General features: G+C 41.1%; 1 protein-coding gene across 2 annotated transcripts in view; it reads left to right on the forward strand.

Moving 5' to 3' along the window:
* The window catches only part of MCF2L2 (MCF.2 cell line derived transforming sequence-like 2), a 348,809-nt gene that overhangs the window by 225,146 nt on the left and 100,089 nt on the right, over positions 1 to 23,574 (forward strand). The gene's annotated exons all lie outside the window — the stretch shown is intronic.

Below are 23,574 nucleotides of genomic sequence, written 5' to 3' on the forward strand. Positions count from 1 at the left end.
CAACCAACAATGTCAAAATCCTTTCCAGGATCCAATAACAACCTCTCCGGTTTCCTCACAGGCTAAATTTCCTGTGGCCACCTACATGGTACTGCTAGGAAATTTTTATGTTGAGTACTTAGGTTATAGGGGGTTTTTGTTTGTTTTGTTTTGTCTTTGCTCGGGGTTAGTGGGAAGCTGAAAGCAGTCATGGCCCTTCCTTCTTCCCAAGATCTTGCTGTCTAATTCAGAAAAGTTAAATGCTGGACATATATCAAACCATGGACAGCAGTCATTTATATACAGAAATTTGTTCTGGGGCTTAGTGAGCAGTGCCATGAATAAAATGATCATGATTCACCCTGAGTGTAGAGTGATTACACCTACTCAGGGTTCTTCTGTATGCCCAAACATGAATCCCTGTCCTCAACTATTCACACTCTATCCCTTTCCTACTCCTTTCCCACCTTACCTATATTTCTTAACATCTGTTAACACATCGAAATCTACTGAGAGAGAGGCAGCCCAGTGTGATTCACAGGGAGCTGATCTTGGAATCAGGAAGATTTTGCTTTGGAGTATTCCTCTTTAACACATCTTGACTGTGTGGCCTAGAGCAAGTGGCTTAACTTCTCAGTTCCATAAGCAGCTGATACTTGCTGATCTGAACTGGTAGAAGAAATTCCTTACTGGAAACATCCTACACTGATGAAATTGTAGGTCCAGTGAAAATACAAAAATGAAAAATATATACCTATGTATCACAGCCCCTGGCAGAAATATGTAAAAATATACACCAGAGTAGGCAGGCAGGTCCGATGCCTGTGTTGGTGACTAGAGGAAAGAGTAACTGAGGAAGAAATGAAAGTCGTCCAGGAATTCTGAGCTTCATTTTAAAGAAATGCCATATTCTCTGCTTAAATCATCCTGGAAAGACTACCTAGTGAAGGGAGGCTCTGAATCATGCCTCAGTAGGAGGGGAGAGGAAAGGTGTATCTTAGTCCAAGGAGTGGCAATCTACTACACATATTGGGAAGTGGGGATACCTAGTTAGAGGTGGTCCAAAAAGCACCAAACAAGGATGCAGCTGATCTGATTTGGGAAGAAGGGAGAGAAACAGGAAGGGAGGGCAGGAAATAGCAAATAGGGGTGAAGTAATTTAGAAAGGAGAAAATTGGGTGTTGAAAATCCCTAGTTGATGGCATCCATGCGATCATTCTAGCTCTGTGTTTATTAAACACCTACTATGTGTTAAACACAGTGCTAAGTACTCAGGAAATAAACAAGAGTGAAACAATCTGCCTATAGTCTTCTTGTGGGAAGCACAGGTTACATAGATAAGGAGATACAAAGTAATAAAAAATTTCAGAAGATAGAGAATGTTAATAATTTGGAGCATCAGGAATACCTTTGGTAAGAAATAGCGCTTTGAAGTGCTGTTATTTAAAGGAACTTAAGGATTCTACAAAGGGAAATGAAGATGGAGTATATGCCAAACATGGGGGACCACCTCTGCAAAGGCATGGAAGGGAATGCCATGTATGGAAAGCAATTTAGCAAGCCAGCTGGACTAGAACATGGAATGAAGACTGATGCTTTAAATATCAGGTTGAGGCATTTGTATTTTATTCTAGAGGTGATAGGGAGCCACTAAAGAATGTTCAGTGGGTGATGAGGCAGTAACAGACCCAGATTTTAGGAATATCATTTTGGTAGGTGTGTGGAATATATACTGAAAAGGGACTGGAAGTAGGTAGAACAAGCAGGAGGCTATTATCTCACCTCTCCTAGTCCAGGTGTGAAGTCAGGAGGGCTTGGACTGAGCAGAGGCTACTTGAGTTTGAAGGGACGAATGTGAGAGGTTTTGTGGAGTTAGAATTAATGAAACTTGGGGAATGACTGGATATGGGATTATAAGAGGAGGAAAAGTAAAGGATTACAAAATTGCTAATCTGAGCAACTGAGGAAATTGTGATGGCATCAACAAAAATGGGAAGAGGGATTAGAGGAGGGATGGATTTGGTACAAGACTATCATGAGTTCTGATATGGATATGTTGGATTTGAGATGCCCATGGGATATCCCAGCAGCCACTTAGGTTTTTTTAAAGTAAATTTTATTTTATTTTTTCCAATTACATGTAGAGACAATTTTCAACATTTATTTTTTTAATAAGATTTTGAGTTCCAAATATTTTTCCCTCCCTCTGTCCCCTCTCTTATCCCCAAGACATCAAGCAATCTAAGATGTTATTCATGTGCGATCATGTAAAACATTTCCACAGAAACAGAAAAGGGAACTACCACAAAAAAAAAATTTTTTTTAAAGTGAAAATAGGGGAGGCTAGTGAATAGATCACTGGCCTGGAGTCAGGAGCACCTGAGTTTAAATGTGGCTTCAGACACTTAACACTAAATAGCCATGTGACCTTGGGCAAGTCACTTAACCCCAATAGCCCTGCCTTCCCCCATCCAAAAAAAAAAGTATAAAAGCAAAAATAGTATTCTTCAATCCATTTCCAGACTCCATCACTTCTTTCTCTTGATGTGGAAAGCATTTTCCATCATAAGTTTTTTTTGGAATTGTCTTAGATCATTGTCTTGTTAGAAGAGCTAAGTCAATCATAGTTGATCGTTGAACAGTGTTGCTATTACTGTGCACAGTGTTCTCTGGTTCTGCTCACTTCACTATGAGATGCTTTCTGGAGTAGCAAACCCTGCTTTTTGTCAGTTTACCTCAGGTGAGCTAAGCAAGGGGGACAAGGGAGTTGCTGCTGCTGATTTTTCTTCAATAGATAATTCTTCAGTATTGCTTGGTAGCCAGAGATTTCAGTGATATCTTTAGTTTGCCCTAAATGTGCCTTCCTTCCCTCTATGAAGTCTCTAGGATGCCAAGCCCCACCTGGAATTCACAGCTAGAACTCATCAATGGATTATCTTAGTGACTTGGCTTTTCCAGCATAAAGAATACAAATAGGTTTCTTTCTGAAGGTCTCTCCAGTCTGGAGGTGGACTATAAGGGAGCCCTGTTAAAACTGGGGCTTGTTATTCTGTGGATTCAACATTACCACAGCTCAAAGCGTGTATCTTGAGACAAAATAACTTCATACTGGAGAGAAACATACTTAAGAGGTGGGTGTTAACTCTGCCTCCCTGTGAGTCAAAGAGCCATTATCCTTTTTTCCTTGGGAGAATGATTTTATTTTAAGGTATCCTAGAGACCTAAGAAATCTGATGCAGAGTTTGAATGACCATCTCAAAGAGGGCTAGTGTATTTTCCCTGTACCAAGTCAGAGAGAAGGAATAGGGAGTGGGAGAATGACTCACTTTATGGTGCTTTTCTAAATTCAAACAAAAACAATTAAGGAAGGAACCTGAAATTATCCCTACAACTGTAGCAGGGGACTTGAAACAGCTAAAGTTGATGGACTACTATGATTTCTCTGGGCTTCTTTCTGAAGTATTCCAATCTTTTGTTGATGCATGCCTAAACAGGGCCAGGCCCTCCAAACTAGTGAGAGGGTCCTTCAGCCTATGTCAATTACATATAAAGAATAATGTGGATTTGTAGAATTCTGTTGCCTTCTCCTGAGTGATTTCCTCTGTACAAGGAACACTAAACCATCGATTTTCTCTGGCCACCTCCCTTCTTTCCCCTCCCCGTCTTCTCAACCTCCAGCGCTACACAGTACAATGATGAGCAGTGTGTCGCTTTGAGAGTGCTGTCTGGGGATCTGAAACTTGGAGTATAGAAAGTCCTTTTTTTCAGCTTTCAGTTCCTGTGAGTTGGCATCCAACAATTTTCTTAGATGTCAGGACTCTACACTTTAATGAAAATATGCTGAATACAACTAGGAAAAGGAACTGTCTTAGACCCAGCTTAAGGGTGAGTTTTTCCTCAATTCTTGAGCACCTCTGGGCAATTCCACAGATTCACCAGGCTTTAGTTTACCAGGGTATGAGCCAGAACTCTTCTGAAGGCTGGTAAGGCCCTATTGCCATCCCCATTGCTTAAGGGCCTTCCTCTGTGGGGAAGGTAGTGAAAGGATAGTCTTGTCCTCTCCCCCATACTGGGAAGAAACATCTTACCTGGCAGCACTGCTCTTCGGCAGCTCTCAAAGTGGGCCTCCAGAAGTGCACTCATACTACACTGCCTTTGTAGAAACAGAGCCCAGCGAGAATGGAGCTGGGTCTCATTGGTCAAGAGAAGTAAAAGCATGTAGGTTCATATTTTTCAAACTGCTTCAAGAATTGTCCATTATAGAGTGGAAATCCAAACACCAGAGAGCAGGATAATTATATTTTAATAACTTCTACTATTTGGGGAGGGAAAAGGGCATCTCTCTGTCTATTTATCTATGTCTGTCTGTCTATCCATTCATTTATTTAATCTATATATAGGCTTTCCCTGTGGACACATTCAACCAAGTTACTCTGCTGTTAGAATAACAAACTGGGACCCAGGACACCAAGTTCAGTGCTAAGAATTATTTAGATTATATAGGATAGAATTATGTGATTCTAGCTAGAGTTTTTCTTCCTACTTGTGATACTCCTTATTGTAACATTATTTAATCTACAAGAGACCTGGTCCCTTCCCTCAAGATAATTTTAAAGATATGGTAAACTGATTAGAAATAATGTGGCTTTCATAGATTTTTAAATGAAGACTCTGAGGGTCTTAAAACAACAACCAAAGTCCCCATCCAGAGAAGGTGTTTTTATTAATGAAAGCAATGAGTCTAGAAAGCTGTCTAAGGTGTAGTTTTAGTACTGTCCTCAGCCTGTATTTCTTTGGAAGGAACTGTGACAGTTATCGATGGTGGGTGGTCTTCAGTGGGGCCATGTTTGTTCCACATGCAATGTATTCCTCTTATGAGAAGAAGGTATTACAGTCATTCAAATAAGATGCTAACCTGAGTAACTGGGGCAGACAGTGGAGGATGCAAATGGACATGCAAACACATACAATGCCTAGTATTCAAGGCACTGACTTCTTAACCATTTGGACTTACCAGTGAGTCTATAGACATGCTTTCCATACTTGGGGAATTTTCCTTGCCCTCTAGAGGGACTACTTTTCTTTGCAATATTCCTAGGCAGAACCATTCAGCCTGTCATTATTTCTTTCCCTTTGCTGATGCCCACTGAGTTCTTGAAGGTTTATAACTTGAAGATTATTTCTGACCTATTCTTTATTCTGTCTCAGACAGTGATAGCCTTCATGCTTTCTAGAGGACTAAAGACTACCCTAGTTACCTCCTCCTAGATTATTTGGCTTAATCTCTTCCACCTACTGATAATGCTGCCCAACATCTCCCTTGTTTTAATTGGATCTTCATCCCTCGCCTAAGGTTTCCAGCCATTTGGGTAAGAATGCTTAATTCAAATGATTGCTTTAGACAGCTCTAGCACAGTTCAGAGACTGATGGCTTGGTATCTGTGTGCCAGTTCCTATAGTCAGTGCCAGCTACTCTGTTCCCAGTTTTGGTATTTGCCAGGCAGTAGCTTGAAGTTAAGAGGTGTTTCAGTTTCCCAACCTGGTCCACCAAATAGATAGTAGCCTAATTTGAATTAGGAATAATGAGATGATTCTGTCAAAGAACTTTGAACTCCCCTGTTAGAATGGGGATCTAAAATAGGGAAAGAATGTCATCATTGTCTTCTAAAACAATACTTCAATGAATTAAAATGATGTGATGTGGGCATTCTCCAGAACAAGTCTCTAATGATACTCAATGCATAGGAAGTGTTTGTTTAGGAAAGAATGCCATGCAGAGAAATAAAGGGATGAAAGAAAAGTAAGCTAAGTGCTCCACTGGTACCTGTGGAATAGGAGAAAGCCCACAGGAGCCTCTGGCATATGGACAGATTCTACATGGAGGATCTATGGGAGACTAGGGATAAGAATTGCATAGGATGAAGAGGCCACAATCCAAGACCATTCACAGGACCTGCTGTAATTCCGCAGGCTCAGTGGACTGACCATTCCACTGTCTGGCAAGAGGCATTTTTTAGCCTTCCCTTTTCCCTTCCCACTGCTTTTTGCACTATGGTAACTCATAAGCTATCATGCTCTCCTGTACGTTTAAAAAACTATTTGTTTACTAGTATTTAGAATATTTCACAATATTAACCAATATGCATTTCAGGATACTTCAATTTTTTTTTTAAGCAATCAGGGTTAAGTAACTTGCTCAAGGTTACACAGCCAGTTATTTCTGGGTATGGTGCTAAGTATCTGAGCTCGGATTCAATCCCCAGGTCATCCTAACACTGGGGCCGGTGCTCTTACTTGCTGAGTCACCTGGCCACCCCTAAGCAATTGAGGTTAAGTAACTTGCTCAAGATTACATGGCCAGGTGTTTCTGGGTGGGTGCTAAGTGTCTGAGACCAGATTCAATCCCCAGGTCATCCCAACACTGGGACCGGTGTTCTTACTTGCTGTGCTATCTGGCTGCCCCAATACTTCAATTTTTGCTTTTAAAAATTCCACTTTTGGGATGGCTAGGTGGCAAAGTGAGTAGAGCACCGGCCCTGGATTCAGGAGGACCTGAGTTTGGATCCAGCCTCAGACACTTAACACACACACACACACACACACACACACACACACACACACACACCCAAACCAGCCATGTGATCTTGGGCAAGTCACTTAACCCCAAATGCCCTACCTTCCCCCCTCCAAAAAAATTCCCTTTTATGATCAAATGTAATTGTGATCTTTTAGGTTTTACCAGTGATTTCTATATCTCAGAATGTAGCATATACTGTATATCATGTAATGCAAACTAAAGGATAAAAACAACCCATTTCCATTGTCCTCTTTAGTTTAAATGTTCATAACTTCTAAACTGGATCACCACAGCTTTCCATCTGATCTCCCGGTGCCAAGCTTACCCTCTCTAATCTAGTCGACATACAAATGCCAAATTAATTTTCTTGAAAGACCAATTACATAGCATAAACCCTAGGCTGAAAATAGTCATTAGTTTCCTGTAACCTACTCCATAAAATCCCAACTCTACTTTTCAAGTCTCTTTGTAATAAGACTGCCACCTTCCTATCCAATCTTTTCCTATACTTTTTCTCAACACAAATCTTCTATTTTAGTAAGGATGGTCCCTCCAAAATAAAATGTTTATTCCAACTCTAAGACATGGCTCATGCAATTCTACCTCCTAGAATATCCTTCTCCTCCTCCCCTCAACCTAATTCAATTTTATATACTCTCTGAAGTCCAACTAATATCATAAGTCCTCAAAGGTGACTCAATTCCATTGAATTTCCCCTTCCTCTGAACCTTTCAATTTTATAATAATTAAAACAGAGTAGCTAATGGAGGCCATAAATTATTGCAAATATTTATGGAATGCTTTAAGGATTTGAGGTGATCTTTATGAGATAGATAGGTTTTTCTCAGAAGCAATATTCTTCCATTGATTTTTGGATGACTGGGAGTCATGGGATACTATGGTCTCTAAAGAACTGAAATTAAAGGTCACCCAAAGAGCAACAAGGTGTCATGGTGGATGTGAGCAAACTAAAACATGTTACAAATGAGAAATTCTTTTGTATAAGGAGTGTATGGAATGCCATCTGAGAATCTCCCTCTGTTCACTGATTGGGGATTATGGATGATGACCTTGGACTCACTGAGGCCCTTCCCCACTCTAGCTCCAGAATCTTCTTAATGAAAAAAAAGATAGGTTTGTCACATAGCAAGAACAAGGATTAATTAATACACATTCCATATGTGTATCCCTACATTGTTAACAGAATGAGAGGAAGCCCCTCTAATATACTGGGTAGGCCTTCTGATGAAGACTGAGAGGAGGACCCGAGGCAAGGACAGGCAACCAACTGCATTGTTAGCAGAAGGACATGCGTTGGTGAAAAATTCTAGATCCATGAGCACTCCAAATAAGAAAACTAAGGAAGTCAATTTTATATCACATAACAAATGAGTGTCAAGGTTGGCAGAGTTATTGCCTAGACCCCAAGGCAGCAAACTTACTTACAGTGTGAGTTGGGAGATGGAATCCAGAAAGGTTGATATGGTTTTTAAAAAAAATTTTAATGAAAGTTTTATTGATGACTTTTCTTCTTGTATCACATTCATTTCCAAATACATTCCTTTTCCCTCCTCTATCCAGTGAACCTTCTCTTATAGTATAAATTCAAAGTTAATCAAAGTCAACCAGACTGTCTGATACCATATAGATGCTTTTTTCATCTTTCCTCTGTACTTGGTCATTATAAACAATATTTAATTTTACTTTATTGTTTTGTCTATTTACATTGCTAGAGTCCTTGTATATTTTGTTTTTTTCTGCTTATTTCAGTCTATCTAATATCTACCTTCCCATGTTTATCTGAATTTTTCAAATTCACCATCTTATAACACAATAATACTCCATTATATTCATGTCCCATAATTTGTTAAGCCATCCCCTAATCAATGAGCAACTATTTCTAGTTCTTTGCTATAATAAAAAGTATAGGTGTGATTTTTTTTCTGGCATATATGGGATCTTTCTGGTTCTGATCTCCTTGATGTGTATACCTAGCAGTCAAATCTCTGGGTCAAATGGTAGAGACATTTTAATGACACCTTTTTAGCATAATTTCTAATTGTTTTCAAGAATTATTGTACCAATAATGCCATCTTTCCATAGTCCCTCCAACATCAACTCTTTTCATCTTTTTCAATTTTCTCCACAGGAAGCAAAACTTCAGAATTGTTTTAATTTGCATTTCTCTTATTAGTGATTTGGAATAATTTTTTAGTATTGTTTCTAATACTTCATGATTCTTTTGAGAACTGTTTATATCCTCTGACAACTAATCCATTGAGAAAACCTCTTAGATGTGTGTATACATATATATATACATATATATATATATATATATATAATATGTGTCTATATACAACCAAGAGGCATATATGTGTGTTAGCAGCCTACAATCAGTGATATTTGCAAAACAAAGATTCATTTACATTCTCTCTTTATACTAGCTGCATCAGTTCCTTTTTCTGCAAGAGCTTATAAATCTCATGTAATTGAAATTGTCCTTTTTATCTTTTTGTGACCTCCTCTGTTCCCTGTTTTGTGAAGAATTCTTCCCTAACCATAATTGTGAAAGGTATATCTATCCACTTTTGTCTAATATTTAAAAATAGTGTGTCCTTTTATATTCACTTAAACATTTAGAAGTTATATGGAATATAGTGTAAGATCCTAGTCTAAGCCTATCTTTTTTTTTTTTTTTGCTAAAATGCTTTCCAATGTTTCCAGTGGTTTTTATTGAATACGGAGTACTTGGGTTTATCAAACACTGGGCTACTGAGTTAGAATGTTTCTGATTCTTGTTTATTTACTATGTTCCTTCTTTCTTCCATTCCTTCTTTGCTTCCTTTAAAAAAAACTAATATCAAATATATATATATATATATGTAGGATTTAGATAGTTTGAGGTCAGAATGGAATAAAGGCCTGGTAATGGAATTTCCCATGCCAGAGGCAATAGGGAACTGAACTGTCTGGAGCAGAGGTTGTAGGTTGAGAATTATTGAGAAATAGGTAAGATGAATGAGGTAGAATCAAATTATGGAGGGTCTTGAGAGCCAGACAGAGGAATTCAGTCATGCTTTGATAAAGATGCAATAGGCTCTTGGGAAGAGAAGCACCATGGTGAAAGCAGTCATCTCAGGGAGATTAATCTGATGGAGCTTCATCATGTGAATGAAAGGGGTTTCAGAGCAATGGACATACACTCAGTTGTGGGGTTAAAGCAGGATATGTGTAAGAAGACGAGCTAAAAATCTGTTATGCTACTCCAGGGGTGAAGTGATAAGGATCTGCTTGGTGGGCAACTGAGTCAGTGCAAAGAGAAAATAAATTAATTCAAAAGACATTTTTAATGGAGAATGATGAGACTCAGTGATGAAAATCTTTTTCAAGAAAGGAGGAATCAAACAGGTCTTCAAGTTTTCTTGCTTAGAGGAGAATGGCTGAAATCTAACTGAAAACCACCTGATGCCACTTAACAGAAATGAGAGACTTAGGGGGACTGAGGGGAATGGGATGGAGATGAGACATGGCACACTGGAGAGAGGACTCAGTTTGGAGTCATTGGACCAAGGTCAGATCCTCACTTTATCACTTCCTGCCTGTGTGTCTTGGTCAATCCCTTAACCTCTCCTGGCCTCAGTTTTCTCATTGGTAAAATGAGACACTGGAAAAGAAGGCCTCAGAGGCCCTCTAAGCTGTAGATCTCTAAGTGCAGTTTGAAGCAGTTTGAGTCTGAGGAGATGGCAGAATATCCAGTGCAGTTGGGTGTGAGGCATTGAACAAAAGAGCATCCAGGCAATTTTAAGAGATGAAGGAAAGTGTCGGTTTGAAAGAAACTGGCAAAGGATTTATATAGGAGTTCATTGAGGAAGAATGTGAAGGAAGAACAGGGCAGGGAGAGGATCTTGGGAAAGAACCAAGGGGCTAAAAGAGTATCCAGCAATGCCAACGGATTTGATTAGAGAGCTAAAAGGAGGATCATTGCAGTCAGAAGAGAAGATACTTTAAAAACTTTTTTTCATCTATTCTCTCTGAAAGTAGATAACATTTTTCATCATGGGTCCTTTGGAAACCTCTTGGATGGTTGTCTTGATCAGAGTAGCTAAGACTTTCACAGCTGATCATCATTATAATATTGCAATTACTATGTGCAATGGTTACCTGGCTCCTCTCACTTTACTTTGTATCAGTTCAAATAAGTCTTCTCAGGTTTTTCTGAAACTGTCCTGCATGCCATTTCTTAAAGCACAATCATATTCTATCCACCACAACTTGTTCAGCCAGTCTTCACCCGATTAATTAATTTTTGATTCATATACCTCTGGAAAGAAAATCACCAGCTGGTTAGAACCAGCTATGAGGGAGCAATGGAATCTTCCTTCCTTTCCATTCTTGTTTCTGGTAGTGGCATTTGTCCTCATTTGACTGGAAAGCAGCTGGCCGTCCTCTGGAAGGAAAGGAGAATGAAGGCAAACCACTGAAGAGGGGGATAAATTACTAGGAAAGCTCCACCTCCATTAAAGACTGGGGAATTTTAGTTCTGTAAATGTACTCAGTAGATAGTCCATAACCGGGTCTTCCTTGTTCCCTCAAGGATAACTAGTACTTAAGATATATGTTGTTGGCATTTTCCTTCCCCTGGGAAAGAGGACTTTCCATGGGAAGATGATACTTGATCACTATAACTGTTTATTCTACATTAGTTTATTTTTGGTCTGGAACAGTGATTTTTATCAATGTGGGAAACTCCCAGAACTGTTTAGAATTTCATGTAAAACAAGAGGATTGGGCCATCCTGACTGGTCTCCAAGGCCTTTTCCACTGCTAACATTCTGTGTTTCCACCTTCTCTGGGGTTGACATTTGTGCTTGTGATTAGAGGCTGAGGGAGATTTTACCTCTGGGCAGATGCAGATGTTGAATTCTCCTTTGGATTCTCCCTGTTTTCCAACCGTCACTAGAAATGTCCCAGCCCTGGATTTAGGTTATGTAAAAATGGCTCACTTTATTTCCAGAGTTTCACATAAAAGTTCAATATTGTATGCCTTTCAGTGGGAAGGTCTCTTGTCCTCAAAATTTCCAAATGGTTAGGTTTTTGGTTTTTGTTTTAAATTTTCTTTGTTCTTTTCCAAGCCCATTAAAGAGATAAGCTACAGGATTAATTCCTGCCTATTATCAACTTGATTAGGCAGCTGGGCAAGCCAGAAAGATTATGGTTTCCTGCATTGGGATTGGTGTCTTCTTTTTTATGCCTTATTTTCTTCATCTGTGAAACGAGAGTAATAATTCCTGTCATACATATGCCACAGAGTTTTTGTGAGGGTCAAACAAACGGTCAATAAAAGAAAAATTCATTGAGCACCTTCTATATGCTAGGTACTCTGCTAATCACTGGGGATAAAAAGACAAAAAAATGAAACAGTCTCTGACCCCAAGGAGTGTATGTACCTTTGATAGACAGAGACACTTGTTACATATATAACCATATGTTAACAGTATACAATATACAGCAACAGTATAGAGCCAAATATCGTGTGCATTCAAGGTAGTTAAATACAAGCTATGTTTTAGAGGGAAGGGTATGAAGAATTGGGGGGAATGAGGAACGGAAGGCAACATGGAGGAAGTCATGCTTAAGGAAACTCCATGAGACAGAGGGTTACCAAACTGAAGCCACTTCAGTGATAGCAGATCTCTCTGTAGGTCTTTTCTTGTAGCAAAGAAAATCTTTTTAAGAAAGAGGAAATGTTATGTAGTGAGATCTTTTCCTGGAGTAAATATCTTGAACATGGTGATGGACATTTTCCAGACTATGCTCTGACAAGGGATTAAAACATATGCTTTGACAAGGGACAGTCCAGGGGTGGGGAACCTGTCCCCTCAAGGCCACATGTGGCCCTCTAGATGCTCAAGTGCGGCCCTTTGGCTGAATCCAAACTGCACAGAACACATCCCCTTAATAAAAGCATTTGTTCTGTAAAACTTAGACTCAGTCAAAAGGCTGCACCCAAGGACCTAGAAGGCCACATGTGGCCTTGAGGCTGCAGGTTCCCCACCCTTGGGACAGTCCTTTGGCAAAGCTACATGAGGAGGTACACATCTACTCTTCTTCCCCTCACCTTCCTTGAAATCAAGACTGTCCTAGAAAACCTGGGCGAAAAGCATGCTGGAGTTACAGAACAAAGCAGATGGAGCCTACGATGGTCACCAAGCAGTTACTAAATATTGACTGTGAGCCAGACATTGCAAACAGATCAAGGGTCAATCAACAAGGCTCCACATTGTTGGTAATGAGACCCACTCTGAATGAATACTGTGAAATGATGTAGTTGGGGCCAAAAGGGCTACAGGAATTCCAAGAAGTGGGAGATTGGACATAGCAGAGCACACTGGAAAGAACAGTGACTATGATGCCAGAGGCCATGGGTTTACATTCTCCCTCTGAGGCTTATTCCCTGCATGACTGTGGGCCTTGTGTCAATTAACCAGCTTGGGCATGAGTTTCTTCAAACTGAAATGTTTGGACTTTGAGGTCCCTTCCAGCTTTAAATGTATGACCTATATGTCACTTAAGCTCCCTGGGCCTCAGTTTCCTCATCTATAAGATGAAGGATTTGGACTAGCTGGCCTCCATGACTTCTTCCAACCCTGAATGTATCATCCTATGAGATCAATGAAGGCTGCAATGTTCAGGACGGACTTCATGGAAGAGATACTCTGGAACTGAAACTGAAGGATGGGCAAAAGGATTAGACATGCTCTCATGCTAGAAGAGCACTCATGATGTCATTGGTCTCTAGAAGGAAGGAGGGACAACAGCTTGCAGCCTAGTTGGAGAGCTAAGACACATGAAAAAATACAGGACAAGATTTTGTTAAGTGCTAATCCATTTGGGCATGTGAATGGAGGTGGTGTGATCCTTAATGCCATGCCTACTAATTAAAGCTCATTAAAGTAATGAAAAAAGGGAGTGAATTCCTCATTTGTCTGGTTAGGTAAAAGTGAAGCAGAGTGATTTTAGACTATTGTCCAGCTAACTATCTTAGATTTTTTTTTAGGAGATAGTGATACCTCCAAGACAACATGGTATGAAGAAAGGAAGCTGACTTTAGAGCCAGGAAGAAGTGAGCTAAAGTCCCTTTCTACCACATGCTGTCTGTCAAACTCTAAGCAAATTATTTAACCTCTCAGTGCTCTAGCCAACTCTTTAATATTATAAATTGTAGGAAAAAAAATGTCAATCTTTATGGTAAAGGGATTTCCCTCACCCAGGAGTTCTCTTCACCAATGAAATCACAGGTCTGGGGATCAAGAAAGAGAAACAGAGAGAGACAGAGACAGAGACAAAAAGAGACATAGAGAGAGGTGGAGACAGAAACAGAGGGAGGTAGAAAGATAGAAAACAAAGAGACAGAGGGAAAAGCTATATACATCATACAGGAGTGCTTGTTAGGGCTCTAGCCATAAAGTATAAAATAATTTGAATTCTTGAAATAAGTACTATTGTATTTAGATCTATCTCTTGTAAGCTCCTTCAGTCAGTCTATCAGTAGGTAACAAGCATTTATGGAGCTAATATGAAGGTAGGAGTTGAGGAGAAGGAAGTGAGCTTGGCACTGTGATGGGCACTGGGGACATAGAAAGATTGAAAGAAGCTTCGCCTTTAGGGAACTTCCATTCTAATGGAGGAGCCAGGGACACGTAAGACTATACACAGGATAAATGTGATGTGAACAAATGCAAAGAAGGGACAAGCCATTCAATACAAGGGAGTTTGGAGACCCTGAGAGGCTTCCCATAGGAGGTGATGCTTGAGCTGTATCTTGAAGGGAGAGGGGGATTCTGGGAGGCAGGGCTGAGGAAGGAGCACATTCCATGTACTGGGAAGGGCCAGTGCAAACTTGTAGAGAAGGGAGATGGAGTATGAGGAAGAGAGACAGGTTGGCTAGATCACAAGAGGGTGGAAGGACGAGTGCTGTCCAATTAGACAGCAGAGATAGATTGGAGTCAGATTGTGAAGGGTTTTAAAAGCTAGAACAGAGGAGTTGATATTTGTTCTAGAAGAAATAGAGTAACATGGTGTAATGTTAACGGGATATAAGATCTTCCCTGCCCATTAATAGGCCTCTCTGGAGCCCATTAAGGGAAGCTTGATTAGGGGAGGCTTGCTTGTAGGAAGGCTTTCACACCTTTTGCTGATTTCTAATTAGGTACTGAGTCAAGAGGGTTGTGATGCCTTATGGCTCTGAGGAGTGTATATATACTCTGAGTTGGGTATTTTGTTTTGGGGACTCACTTATGAGAAGGATCTTGTGATTCCTTGGTTGAGATTCTGAGTGGTCATATGTTCAGAGCTCCTTAACTGCTCAGATGTAAAGGCTCTCTCAATCCAAGGATGTATGTAAAGTATATAGTTGATTCAGGCAGTCAGAGTCCTGTCTATTAGTCTTTATTTCTCTACATGTATTTTCTCTGAAGTTCAGTATGCTGCCTGAATGTAATTAAAAAAAGATTGTTGATCCCTTAAACAGCTATCTTTCCTAGTAAAGCAGATCTAAGGACCTGTGCTAGCAGCCATCCTGGGTATGCCAGTGTGGTTGCTGCTACACATGGTCAGATCTGTGTTTAAGGAAAATCACTTTGTCATCAGGGTCTTACCATGTCATCCCATACTCCATAAACTATTGCTTTTCTGTCCTCCCCAGGATGTTTGTCATTCCAAGCCCTTCATAACCTAGTCCCACCCCCTACCTTTCCAGTCTTCTTACACCCTACTCGGATCATGTACTCTTCTGTTTAGTGACACTGATGTCCTTGCTGCTTCACAAACAAGACACTTCATCTCTTGGCTCTGGGAATTTTCTCTGCCTATTCCCTATGCCTGAAATGCTTCTCTCCTCATCTCTACCTCTAAGCTTCTCTACTTTCCTTCAGGTCTCAGCTAAAAAATCCCTCCTTCTACGGGAAGCCTTTCCCGACCTTTTTTCGTTCTAGTGCCTTCTCTCTGCTAATTATTTTCCATTTATCCTGTAAATGGCTTCATTGTATATATTTGTTTGCATGTGGTCTCCCCCGTTAGATTGGGAGATCCTCAAGAGCGGGACTTCATATTCATGCTTTTAGCACAGCATCTGGCCCCTAGTAGGCATTTAACAAATTCTTACTGATCAACTGAGGCAGAGAGGCAAGGAGCCCAATTAGGAGGCTGGTGACAAGAGGTGATAAAGGAATACCGTGGAGGTGGTGTGAGTGGAGAGTGGAGAGAAGGGTCAGATAGTGCAAGAGAGGTCCGGGAGATAGAGATGGCAAGATCTGGCATTTGGTTGTATGTAAGGGAAGGGAAGGAGCCTAGGATAATGCCACAGTTATGAGCCTGGGAGACTGCACGGATGGTGGTGCCTTCAGAAGAAATAGGAAAGTTTAGAAAGGGAGAAAACATCTAGGAGGAGAGGCCAGTCAAGAGTGCCAAATGCAGCTGACAGGATGAGAGGGATCTTCGGTAACTTTGGAGAGGGCGGTTTCAGAAAACCAGTCTACCAAAGGTTATATAGAGTGAATGAGATCAGAGGAAGCAATGGAGACAGACATCTCTTTCAAGGGATAGTCACAGGCTGCATCTCACCATCATTCACAAGTGGCAATAGGCCAAGGCGGGAGACATTTGAGATCACAGGAAAGTGTAGACATGAAGTGGCTAATTTGGGGATTTAAACTAGAAAGAGACAAAAGTGCAATCAGAGCCAAGTAATGATATAAGAAGGTACCAAGAGGGCGATATTAAAGGTCTCAGGGAGGGTGAAGGACAGATTTAGGAGAGGGGTGAGATGTAAGGAGAAATGGAATAATAAGAGTTTAAAGACAGATAAAGGGATGTCAGAATCTCATCGAGTCATGGAAATGGAACATTGGAGGCAGTGTTGTGATCTCATGAATTTACTTCCCAAAGTATGACTGAAGTAGAGTAAAGGACTGAGAGGTTAGGGAGTTTGAGGGATCATCAGTGTGAACATGGAAATGCTTTGGTATAAGGGCAGGAACTGGGGAGAAGACAGTGACCCAGATGCAAGCCTCCTTGAGAAAGGATGGAGAATGCCCTGAGGACCAGCAGGTAACACAATGGCGGCGACTGGGGGTAAAATGTCAATGAGGCGGATTTCAAAAGTGAAAAAGTTGCTGAGTGATGGTGGTTAAAGAGTCTGGGAGTGGGGATCAAGGAGAGTCCGACTGCTCCTTTAGGACCAGTGAGTCAAGGGGTATGATAGAGGGAGCAGCCAGTGCTGGAGAGGGCGAGTGGGAATGCTGATGCAGTATAGACATGATAAAGTCAGGACTCAGACAGGAATACTAGAAGGAAGGACTGAGAGAGAAAGAGGTCCAAGACAAAGGAAAATTTATTCTCTATATAATGAGAATTCTGGGGAGCACAGTGGAAGGGGTGGGGGCAGGGTTGGAGTAGGTAGAAATGAGGAGAATAGGGATGGAGAATAGGATGTTGGGATAGGTGAGAATTTGCTCCTATGTGGCAGGTGGTTGATGAATACTGGGACAGGGATAGAAATAGGTAGTGCCATAGGAGAGATGAGTAAATGGTAAAGCTCATAGTCTCCAGGGGTGTTTCAGAGGGTGCTGGAATGGCTCTCCTCTCTCTCCCGGAACCTTAAAGTAGGGTGGTCAGGCCAGATGAGTGGTGGTCCACCCTGATTGTTTCACTTGTTTTTGTATCCACCATGCCTGGCACATAATAGGTCCTTAATAAAAATGCTTGCCAATTGTCTCTATGAGATCTGGTCTATGTCATTAATGGAAAAAAATGAAAAGCCAAAACCACTCTCATTGTGGTTGAATGGACAATTGTGAACAGTACTCATGAGTGCAAAAATATACATGTGCACCAACATACCCACCAAGCAAGCAAAGGTACTCACTTAGTGTGACCAGAACCCTTGTTCCATGAAAATAAATACAGAATGGTTGGGGATGGAAATGAGGCATAGCTCCCTGCCCACCTGCCCCTTTGTCCTCCAGGTGTGCCACCTGCCTTTCTGTTTGGTAAAGCCAACCCTAATGCAGCCAAGGTGGGGAGATGCCAGTTTGGTGGGCACCCTACCCCCATGTGCCATGGCACACTAACCACTCCACAGGACATTTATTAAACTCCTACTAGGTGCAAGAGACTGGGGATGCAAAGACCAAAAATGAAATGCTTAAGAAACTCCAATTTTATGGAAGGGAAAATAACAAGTTGACAAGTAAGTCAGCAAGAAGTATATACATAATCATTTCAAGGGGGGAGAGAGGTAATACATATTCCCACCTGCATAGAATCAGAGGCAGAATTTGAACCCAGGAGCAGTGACTCCCAAGCCAGGGCACTTTCTACTGTACCACATTCCTGTCTTTCTATAGAGGGCAGAGATGGCTCCTCAGAGAAGGAAGGAACTTCTTGTCCTCCAAGGAATATCACTCTGGATCCCCAGTTGCCTCAAGAAATGATTCCATCCAGTAAGAGTGTACCCAAGGCTCCATCCTTAGTGCTCTTCTCTTCTCTGTCTAGGCCCTCTCAGTAACCTCATTATCTCCATAGGTTTAATGATAATTTGTCCTAATGACTCACAAAACTCAAATACCGCCCCCCCCCCCCAGTCTTTACCAAGCTCTATCTGTGTTGGCTGCATCTGACTCTGTTGACCATCATCTCTTCTCTGGGTTTTCATGACACTGCTCTCCTCTGGTTTGCCTTCTACCCATTTACTTGCTCCTTTTACATCTTCTTTACTAGCTAATTATGCACATTATTTACCGTAATTTGGAGTCTTCCCCAAGGTTTTGTTGTAGGCCTTCTCTTTTCCCTCTGCTCTCTCAGTAACATCATTGGCCCCCAGGAATTTATCATCTCTATACGGATGACTTCCAGATCTACAGGTCCTCATTTTGCAACTGCCCATTGAATATTTCCAACTGGAAATTTCAGAGACATCTCAAACTCAACATGTCCAAAACTGGACTCCTTTCCCCCACCAAAAAAGCCAAACCCTTCACTCTACTGAACTTCTAGGAGAAGTAGCTCAAATCCCATCTTCTACATAAAGCCATTCCTGATTCCCTGAATTGCTTTCCCAAACTACCTAATACTAATTACTTTGTGTTTTCTCTTTATTCTGCATGTGTTTTTATTTGTGTTCATTGTCTCCCCTATTAAAATGCAAATTTATTATGAATAGGGCTGAGTTCATCCTTTGTACTTGTGTCCCTAGCCCCTAGCACAGTGCCTGGCATATAAATTCAATTCATAGACTAGTAGAAGGAAGGAAAGGTGTTGTTTGAGAGGCGTCTGTATATTGATCTGACTTGGATTACAGAGGGACATGTGGTCTTGATGGGGAATGTTTCTGAGACATGACCAAAAGTCCCTTCAAACCTACCTGACCTGGCAACCACTCTCTGGAGAGACAGAGACAGAAACAAAGGCATTGACTCAGAGACAGATGGGGGACAGAGAAAGCTAAAGTTGATCTAGGGACTTGGAGCTAATTTAGGAAAATTAGACAAAAGAAATTGATCAATATTGGGCTGTATACAGTCTCAAAAATGAGAGACAGAGAGAAATGAGAGACAGAGACAGAAATGAGAGAGAGAGAGAGAGAGAGAGAGAGAGAGAGAGAGAGAGAGAGAGGAGTGGTGTACCTTATTCCAGAGATTCATAGAATCAGTAAAAGAGGGGATATGACGTACCATTAATAATAGTGACATTTCTATGACTCTATTAGGTTAATAGAGCTCTTTATGGACATTATCTCATTTGAGCCTGACAAGAACCCTGTGGGGAAGGGGCTGTATTTTATTTGGATGGGGCCTCTGATTTCACGAGTTATAGGAAGCTCCCAGGGAAGAGCTCCCTCCGACAGTGGAGGGGTGAGCTTCATCTACAATTCTCTGAGAGTTCCCTAGGGACAATGAGAGGCTGATTGCCTTATCTAATGTTACTAGGCCAGTATGTGTCATAGGTTAGTCTGGAACCTAGATCTTCCTCACTCCAAGGTTGATTGTCTCTCCATCTCACCCCGGCATTTTGCTTACAATACTATCCTACATTAGGAATTTAGAGAATGCCATCTGCCTTTCTTGAGGCAACAGGGTGGTACAGTGGATAGAACATTGGGCCTGGAGTCAGAAAGACTTGAATTCCAATGCAGCTACAGACACACCCTAGCTGTGTGACTTTGAGCAAGTCACTTTAAACCTGTTTGACTAATTTTTTCATCTGTAAAATGGAGATAATAATAGCATCTGCCTCTCAGCATTGTTGTGAGGATCAGATAAGATGGTATTTTGTAAAGCACTTGGCACCATGTAAACAGTTATTATATTATTATTATTAGGCCTCAGTTTCTTCCACTATAAAATGGGGGGGAGGGGCCTGAACTAGATGATTTCTGAGGTCCTAAGAGATCATTAGCCTATGACCCCGTGATTCTAAGTTAATTCCCCTCCCTGGACCTCAGATTCTTCACTGGTAAAGTGGGGGAGCCTCTGGTCCCTTCCAGCTCTGTGATACTGTGATGCTATAGTTCTGTGATACGGGTAGGTTCCACACACTGGAGTATGGCAGAAAGCATTGGAGTGAAAGAAATAGAATCATGATTGTGAGAGTGAATTAGAGGCCAGTGTGGGCTGGGAGAGCAGATAAGGAATGCCGGAAACACCACGCCCTTGGCATGGAGTTGCATGATAGGGCAGTGAAGTAGGACATCAGCCATCTGGGCATCTGCCCAGGGCTGGCTCTGCCAAAAGTGGGGCATGAGGTTCATTCTTGCCTTGCCTTAGTGATAATTTCATTCCTGGAAATATAAGAGGAAACAATTAAGGGGAACCATTCTTCTGGCCTGATCCTGATCTAATTAAAGTGAAGTGATGGGAACCTTGGGAGGAAGCAATGACTGTCTTAGGATATGTGACGCAGAAGTTAAGTAAAACCAGGCACTGTGCTCACTTGGGTCAGAGCAAACTCCAAAGAGTGCATGGAAAGGCTAGTCAGGATAACTAATGGTGGATGATAGAGGCAGGATCCAGAGAGAACTTGACAGACTAGAAGAGGGGTAGGGAACCTGCAACCTCCATGCTACATGTGGTCCTCTAGGTCCTTGGGTGTGGCCATTAATGAGCCCAAGTTTTACAGAACAAATCCTTTTATTAAGGGGATTTGTTCTGTGAAGTTTGGATCCAGTCAAAGGGCTGCACTTGAGGACCTAGAGGGCCACATGGGACCTCAAGGCCACAGGTTCCCCATCCCTGGAGAACACTGGACCAATTCTAACATAATGAAATGTAATTAGGTTAAATGGAGAGGTTACAGCCTGAAATATCTGAACTGAGAACTGAGAACTCCAAAGAATAGGAGGAAAAGATGTTATCAAGGAGTTGTTTAATCAGAAGAGAAGATGGGTTGTTCATGTGGGGAGGAGGAGCAGCCAAAGCACTCCTCTGATATCCTCACATTGTCAGAAGAAGGTGAGGAAGGCTTCTGGCCCTTTGGGTGGATGCCCTGAAATGAAGTGATGGGGAGACATCATCAAGAGCTGCACACACAAATGGATTGTGATCTTCATTGTCCAAAGGAACAAAAAAATTTAAGAGATCATGAATCCGTTGGAATATTTGTGTAAATGTAAAGTTTTACACCTAGATCCCAAAGACCAACTTCACTAATACAAAAGGGGAAAGTGTGGTTACAAAGAAATTTTTCTAGAGAAAAAAAATCTAGTGGTTTTAGTGGACTGCATTATTTTTATTATTATCATTACTATTCAACAGTATGAAATGGTAGTAAGAAAAGGTTAATGCCAACTTGGACTACATGGAGAGAGGAATGGTTTCCAGGAATAAGGAGACAGTAGTTCTTCTGGCTCCTGCCTTAGTTTGCTCACATCTGGAGTATTGTGTTAAAGCTGGGTACCATCATTTAGGAAGCGTTTTGACAAGCACAGATCCAGAAATGCCCCTTTGGAATCTCGTTTGTGATGGTCAGGTTCTCACAGAAACACTTAGATAAGGCTTAAGGCAAGATCCTTCCTTCTTTTTGTCATAATAGAACCCTTGAGCAGTCTGGAGAAGCCATTGTCAGGATAAGGCTTTTAAATGCATGAAATGAAATAGGATTATAAAGAAAACTAAATTATACTGAAATACAGTTATCAAAATATTTTAAAACATGTTCACACACCCCTGTGGGCTTAGCCTCACTGGCCAAAATGCTTCCCTTGAGCTCCTCTCTCACTGGCAGGAGATGATGTCTGGAAAGTGCTTTGAACATGGAAAGAGCTCTGCAAATGGCAGCTGTGATTAATGAATGATAATTAAATTGAACTGAGTAGTTGGAACTTCCCAGGATCCTGTGGCTAATTCTGCTCGCCAGAAGGGAGTGTCTCTCAACCAACTGAACATTTATCACATACCTACGTAGTATATGCTAAATACTGGGGCCACAAAGGCAAAATGAAATGGTCTCTGAGCTTACTTCTGTTGGGGACACAACATGTGCATAGGTAAGTATATATATAATAAAGAAAAGAAGAATTTATGAGAAGGCACAGGCACTACCAACATGAGGTGGGGTGGGGTGGGGTGGTGACACCTGGAAAGACTGATACAGAGTATCAGTTCAGTCACAGGCAACATTCCCTCTTACCAAAGCCCCCACCCACCCACTGTTGAGATGACTTTGGGGTCTGTCTCTGCTATGGATAATAACAGTCACTTTACTGCATTCTGGAATTTCCCAAAACCCTTTGCAGAGGTTGTCTCATTTGGGTTTCACAACAACACTCTGAGGAAGGTGTTAATATACCTGCTTTACAGATAAGGGAATGGAGTCTCACCAATGTTAAATGACTCGTCCAAGGTCACATGGCTAGTACACATCAGAGGTGCAGATTGATGTCAAGTTCAACCCTACTCACCATTGCCAGACCAGCTGGAGGCTGCTGGTGCTGGCCCCAATGCCATCCTCTTTCTATTTCTCCACCTTGTCCACAAGGGCATCATGAGACACTTTGTCACCTGACTTGTTGAAATTCTTCTATGTGGCACTTCCTTTATTTACCAGGTTAGCAACCCTATCAAAAAAGGACACAATGGGGGCGGCCAGGTAGCACAGCAAGTAAGAGAACCAGCTCCAGTGTCGGGATGACCTGGGGATCAAATCTGGGCTCAGATACTTAGCACCACACCCAGAAATAACTGGCCATGTAACCTTGAGCAAGTTACTTAACCCCAATTGCTCAAAAAAAAAAAAAAAGGACACAATGTGATAAATGTTCGTAGTAATTTGATGTTTGGAGTAGAAATGTCCCTGTGGATTGGGAAGAAAAATCAAGGCAGAAGAAGCAAGAACACCCAAACTCTGTGATTGTCACTTTGAATGGAATGACTTTAAAAATAGACCCTCAGCCCAAGTTTGTCTCAAAATCTGACTCTAAATTTGTCTGCTAAACAGCAGTGGCCAAGTCCTTGATTCTATAGTATCCATTCATCTCCCCCCTGACTTCTAAGACCTAACATTTAAATTCTTTATCACTTCTCAAATTGGTTTGTGAAAAAATGCAATGGATTGTTTTTCAGATCTGTCCAAAAGAGCTTTCTAGGAGAATATAAATGTTTGCAAAACACATGGGGGAAAATGAAAGTCATATTTAATGCATTTGAGAATTAAATATTAAATGATAGGAACTATTAAAATAATGAGGCCCTTCATTTGTAGTTTCTCAAAATTGTTTTTAAATTAATTTTTAATAGAAGTTGATGAAGCAACAGGCTTCATTGCTGGCCCCTTAAAAAATGTCTTATGTTTCCTTGAATAAGCCCTTTCAATTGCTTTAGGTCTCAGGGTCTTTGCCTAGAAACTAGATTCAAAATATCTGGTTTTTTCTCTAACTCCCAGTGACATCATAGGGATTTTCTTTTTAATCTTGAGCTATTTAGGAGATAGAGGTTATATACCTATAGATAACTACTTATTTTGGT

The sequence above is a fragment of the Petaurus breviceps genome, unplaced genomic scaffold (assembly GCF_028583685.1).
Source record: "Petaurus breviceps papuanus isolate PSGF00001 unplaced genomic scaffold, PetGlider_PUasm1.0 688, whole genome shotgun sequence".
Lineage (NCBI taxonomy): Eukaryota > Metazoa > Chordata > Mammalia > Diprotodontia > Petauridae > Petaurus > Petaurus breviceps.